At 37.5% G+C, this 6,000-nt stretch overlaps 1 protein-coding gene across 1 annotated transcript in view; it reads left to right on the forward strand.

Moving 5' to 3' along the window:
• Positions 1-6,000, forward strand: part of Nfat5 (nuclear factor of activated T cells 5) — a 116,728-nt gene that overhangs the window by 98,493 nt on the left and 12,235 nt on the right. The gene's annotated exons all lie outside the window — the stretch shown is intronic.

Consider the following 6,000-nt stretch of genomic DNA (forward strand, 5'->3'; position numbering starts at 1 on the left):
CCATCCCTACCCAGCCTGCAACAGTATAACCTAGGAGGGCCTGGTCAGCCCATAGTGCAACTCAGGAGGGTAAGCACATACCAGACCATAGTTAGGTCAGCAGCATTTGTAAATATTTGTGTAGAAATAGTAACAGCAGGACCTAGGGTCTGGTGCATCCTTTACTTACTAGGTAACAGCTTGTAGATCCTCTCAATGTAACGTTAGCACCGTAAACCCATAATTTCCTTATTCTTATTCAAGCAGCAAATACCTAGGCTCAGTAGTTCTAGCCTTCCATTGAAGACCAAAAGATATAAGCCAGTATTTCCCAACCCTCCACCCAATCACAGCAATCCAGAGGCAAAAAGTGAACCAGGCTTGAGGTCTCCCAACTCCTCATTCAGTGGCACAAGGCAAGTGCTTGGTGCTTGTCCTCCTTTGAAAGCACTAGCAAGGATGAAATAGGAAGCCCATTGGCCCTAGGAAACAAACAAACAAAAATCCAGGAAAAATACTTTCTGTCCTTTAAGTCTGGCATCCAACCAATGATACTAGGTAGCCCAGAGAAGTACCTTCCATTCTTAGGTAGTACCAGCAAGCAAGTAGGAGTCCATCTGGACTTTGGTTCAAGAAGAACCAAAACAAAATACAATAAGGTCCAGGGCTGGGGATTTAGCTCAGCGGTTCGGTGGCCTGCCTTGCAAGCACCAGGACCCCCCCCCAAAATATTACTGTTTTACTGTGAGTCAGAAAAGTCACAACCTGAATGAGAAAAGACATTGAACTGATGTGAACACTAAGTCAGATGTTGGGAACTACCTGACAAAAATCTTAAGCCATAATTACATTAATAGTTAAATGCTTCCATTTGCTTAAAATAAATGAAAAATTTGAAAATCCAGCAATGTGAGGAATTATAAAATGAACCAAATGGAAATGATAGAACTGAGAAATAGACTAACAATTTTAAAATACATTTTATCCATTCCCTCCCTTACATACCCTTCCCTCCCTATGTACAAAAGCTGTTTCCATTTTTTCTTCTATTTACACTTTTTTCTTGTCCCTTCCTTCCCTTCTTCCTCCCCTTCCCATTTGAACATTTTCTTCCCATTTACCATTTCCCAATATCTATTACACATTTCAGTTCTTATTTACACTTTTGGTTTCTCACACCAGAGAAACAATGCACTATTTAAACATGCGTATCTATCTGATTTATTTCACTTAAGAGTATGGTCTCAAGGTTCGTCCATTTAGCTATGTCTGAAGCTCGTCCTTCTTTTTAGAAGTGTAGTACTCTATCTTATTTAAAAAATCTTTGTCTACTCATCAATTGATGGGCATTTGAGCTGTTTCCAAGATTTGGCTTTTACAAATTATGCCATTATAAACACAGATGTGTGTATATTGTTGTGGTATTATAATGCTTTTAATTTTTTCAGGAAAATACCAAGAAGAACATACAGGTCAAATGGGACCTCTGGTTTTAGTTTTTCTGAGCAATCTCCACACTGATTTTTTGTTTTTGTTTTGTTTTGTTTTGTGTTTTTTTGAGACAGGGTCTCACTATGTAGTTGAGACTTACCCAGAACTCACTGTGTAGCCCAGGCTGGTCTTGAACTCACAGCGATCATCTTGCCTCAGCCTCCCGAGTGCTGGGATTACAGGCGTGCACCGCCACACCTGGCCTTCCACACTGATTTCCACATGTGTTCTCACCAATAGTGGAGAAGCATTCCTTTTTCCCTACAGCCCCTCCAGCATTTGTTATTGGTTGATTTGTTGGCAGCAGCCATTCTTTCTGGAGTGAAGTGGAATCTCAGCATTGTTTTAATTTGCATCTCTTGAATGACCAATGATGTTGAACATATATGTGGTGTTTCTGTTTCATATATTTATTTGGTGTTTCTATTCTTCATCTGAGAAGAGTCTGTTCGTTTCAGATGCCCATTTTTTAATTAGGTCTTTACATTTGGGGGATCTGGTTTTTTGTTTTGTTTTGTTTTGTTTTTGTTTTGGGGGTACCAGGGATCGAACTTGAGTCCTTGTACTTGCAAGGCAGGCACTGGAACCACTGAGCTAAATCTCCAGCCCCTGATTTTTTTTTTTTTTTTTTTTACCTGGGACTCGGGTTCTTGCGCTTGTAAGGCAGGCCACCGAACCACTGAACTAACTCCCCAGCCCCCCCCCTTTTTTTTTCTTTATATATTCTAGATATAGTCTTTTATCTGAATAACTGGTAAAAATATTTTTCCCACACTAGGTTGTCTCTTCACTCTGTTGATAGTTTCTCTTGCTATGAAAAGCTGCTTTTTCTTTCTTTTTTTTTTTTTGTACCGGGGATCAAACTCAGGACCTTGAGCTTGCCACTGAGTGTGGTGCCACTGAGCTAAATCCCCAACCTGTGCAAAAGCTTTTTAATAAGATAAGGTCCCAGTTGTTTATTATTTGTAGTATTTCCCATGTGGTCGGGGTTTTGTTCATGAAATTTTTGCCTACTCCTATGTCCTCAAGAGTCCTACCTGTTCTCTCTTCCAGCAGATTTTGTGTTTCCATTTTAATATTTAGATTTTTGATCCATTTTTACTTTAGGTTATACACTAAATTTTTTTAAAATTTTGGGTGTAGTGCATTGGTAGTACTTGCTGAGCTAGGTTCAGTATTTAGCTCTGACAAACAAAGTTGTATCTGTTATGTATGCATGATTATCAAAGCAAGGTCATATAGACAGATTGAAGTGAACAAAAATGAAAATACAGCATCTCAAAATTTGTGAGAAGCAGGGCATGATGACATATACCTGTAATCTTAGATCCCTACAGCCCAGGAGTTTGGGGCCATCTAAGGCAACATAATGACACTGCATCCAAAAACAAAGCAAAACAAAACAAATAACAGAGAAAAGATATTTAAAAGAAAGAAAACTAGGGCTGGGGATGTAGCTCAGTGGTTCCGTCACCTGCCTTGCAAGCACAAGGTCTTAAGTTCGATCCCCCGGCCAAAAAAAAAAAAAAAAAAAAAAAAAAAAAAAGAAAAGAAAAAAAGAAAACTACAAGTAATATTTCTCAGGGATACTAAAGTTTCAGGCTAAAATATTAACAAATCAAATTTAGCAATTTATAAAAAGAATAATACACCATGTACAAGTGGAATTCATTCTGGATATGCACGATTGCTTCAGTTTGGAAAAGCAATCAATGTAGGTTAGGCATATTAGCTCCTCTCTATAATCTCAGCTTTCTGAGGCTGAGGCAGAAGGATCCCAAGTTTGAGCCCCCACCTGGGCAATTTAGTGACTTATCAAGACCATGTCTCACAAAAATTTTTTAAGAGCTAAGGATATGCCAGGAATGTAGTTCAGTGGTACCGCACTTACCTGGCAAGCACAAAGTCCTGAGTTCAATCTCCAGTACCAGTGGGGTGGGGGCACTAAGGATGTATCTCAATGCAAAGGCTCTGGATTCGATCCCCAGTACTGAAAGAGAGCGATCAGTATAATCTGCTATGCAAGAAAAATTATATCAATTGACACATGAGAAACATTTGAATCTGATACTATTTATGATAAAAAACTCTTAGAAAATTAGAAATAGAGAGGAAATACGTCCAGTTGATAACATCTATATAAACCGTTAAGCTAACTTTGTTCTTACTGGTGAAAAACTGAATACTTTTCTTTTAAGATGGAGACCAAGGCAGCGTCCACCCTCATAAATTGCTAATGGCAGTATAAATGGTACAGCCACTCTGAAGGAGTTCGTTAGTTTCTTTTAAAACAAAACACATATGTCAAATGTGTGATTATATTCTTGGTCATTTGTCCCAGATAAATAGAAAATTAGATTTACAAAGAAAATTTGTACTTAAATAATCATAACATCTTTTTATGTAGCCAAAAACTATAAAGAGCCCAGTTATCCAGTGGATGAATGATTAAACAAACTGCCATAGTCATATGCTGACATACTACTCAGCAGTGAAAAAGGAATGGGCTATTGATACGTGCAGTATAATTTAATCTACTCCAGAAAATTATGCTGAGTGAAAAAAGCCAAGGTCAAATATTTTTCCAGGTGAGATGGAATATACCTGTAATCTCAGCTGTCTCAGAGGCCAAGGATCAAATGCTTGAGGCCAGTCTAGGCAATTTAGCAAGACCCTGTTGCAAAATGAAATTTAAAAATGGCCAGGGGTGAGATTAGTGGTAGAGCTCTTGCTTAGCATGTACTAGGCCCTAAGGTCAATCCCTAGAGCTAGGAAAAAAATAAATCATACTCTGTGTATTCTATATGATTCCATTTATATAACATTCTTGAAATAAGAGAATTATGAAAATATAGAAAGATTGTTTTTGCCAAATAGGATGTAGGTGGTGGTAGAAGTTAAGTGGGTAACGTTATAAAAGGGCAACTAACACATGGGGTACTTGTGATGGAATGATACGAGTCTACACATGACAAAGTGCATGAAACTAAGTAGACCCACATACATATGACTACTAGTAAAATAAGAAATTTGAATAAGATCAGTGAACGATATTAATGTCCATATCCTTGTTGAGGTTAATTGTATTGTATAAGTATAAGATAGTATCATGGATGGAAATTGAATAATGTTACACATACTGGATCTTTCTGTATTAACTTTTGCAGAGGTAGATGTGTGTGTGTGTGTGTGTGTGTGTCTGTGTGTGTGTGTGTGTGTGTTTTGTCTTTATTTTTGTTTTCTGTATTAGAGATCAAAATCCAGACATTGCACTTGTGAGGCAGGTGGCAGAACCACTGAGCTAAATCCCCAATCCTGCAGAGATTTTTTTTATATTGAACTTTTTATTTATCTTTTCTTATTTATCCACACCAATAGACATACATGTCTTTGGTCAGTTTAGGATGAGTAAAAGACTTTTTCTTAATGTACTCTGCCTATTTTTACTCTCTAGAGGGGAGGAGTGGATAATAAGCATATCTAAACATATTTTGGAGAAATTTATGTATAGAGCTGTTATATAATAACTGAATGGGGGTGCGATTATTAGCTGATATGTATGTGTAGTTTAATTGAACTGTAGTATAAAGTTGTATTTAAGTACTGAAAAAATTGCCAGGCATGGTGGAACATGTGTATAATCCCAGCCTGGGGAGTAGGAGAGGCAGGAGAATTGGAATTTGAGGCCATCCTAGACTACATAGTACAACCCTGTCTCAAAAGAATAAAATAAAGCCAAAGAAAAAACTTTAGACCAGAAATACTATTAATCACCATGAGTTTGAGGCCAACCTGGGATACACAGTGAGACCCTGTTTCAAAAGATCAAAATAAAACCCCAAAAAAACAAAACATAGGACACACACACACACACACACACACACACACACACACACACAACACTGCACTATAGAACTCATCAAACAATCCAAAACAATCTGTTTTGGACTATGGTAAAGTTTAAAGTTCATTTGTTCTTCATTCAACAAATATTTGTTGATTACCTATATGTACCAGGAAATTGCAATAAAAATCTCTGCCTTCATGGAGTTCACATTCTAATAGAATTCCAGAGGAATAACAGTGGTTGAATATTATAAGATTAAGTTAATATCAGTAGTCTTTCAAATTTTTCTATACTGTTTTTTTGTTTGTTTGTTTGTTTTGTTTTGTTTTTAGTGGTCTTACTATGTAGTCCAGGCTGGCCTTGGCCTTGAACACTCTGTATAGTCCAGGACTGCCTCAACTTGAAAAATTCACATTTCCCAAAACATTAATTTAGAAAGGAAAACTTTATGGATTACTTGGTGGTATTTGCTTGAATTTTTATTGAGAGATATTCCAACAGTCTCATTGCGCTTAAAAAGTTATGACCCAGGCGGTGGCACATGCCTGTAATCCCAGCACTTGGGAGAGTGAGGCAGGAGGATTGTTCAGAGTTCAAGACCAGCCTGAGCTATATAGTGAGTTCACGGCTATCCTGGACCTCCACAGCAAGACCCTGCCTCAAAAAAAAAAAAAAAAAAAAAA

The sequence above is a fragment of the Fukomys damarensis genome, unplaced genomic scaffold (assembly GCF_012274545.1).
Source record: "Fukomys damarensis isolate Sample0158 unplaced genomic scaffold, DMR_v1.0_HiC HiC_scaffold_32, whole genome shotgun sequence".
Classification (NCBI taxonomy): Eukaryota; Metazoa; Chordata; class Mammalia; order Rodentia; family Bathyergidae; genus Fukomys; species Fukomys damarensis.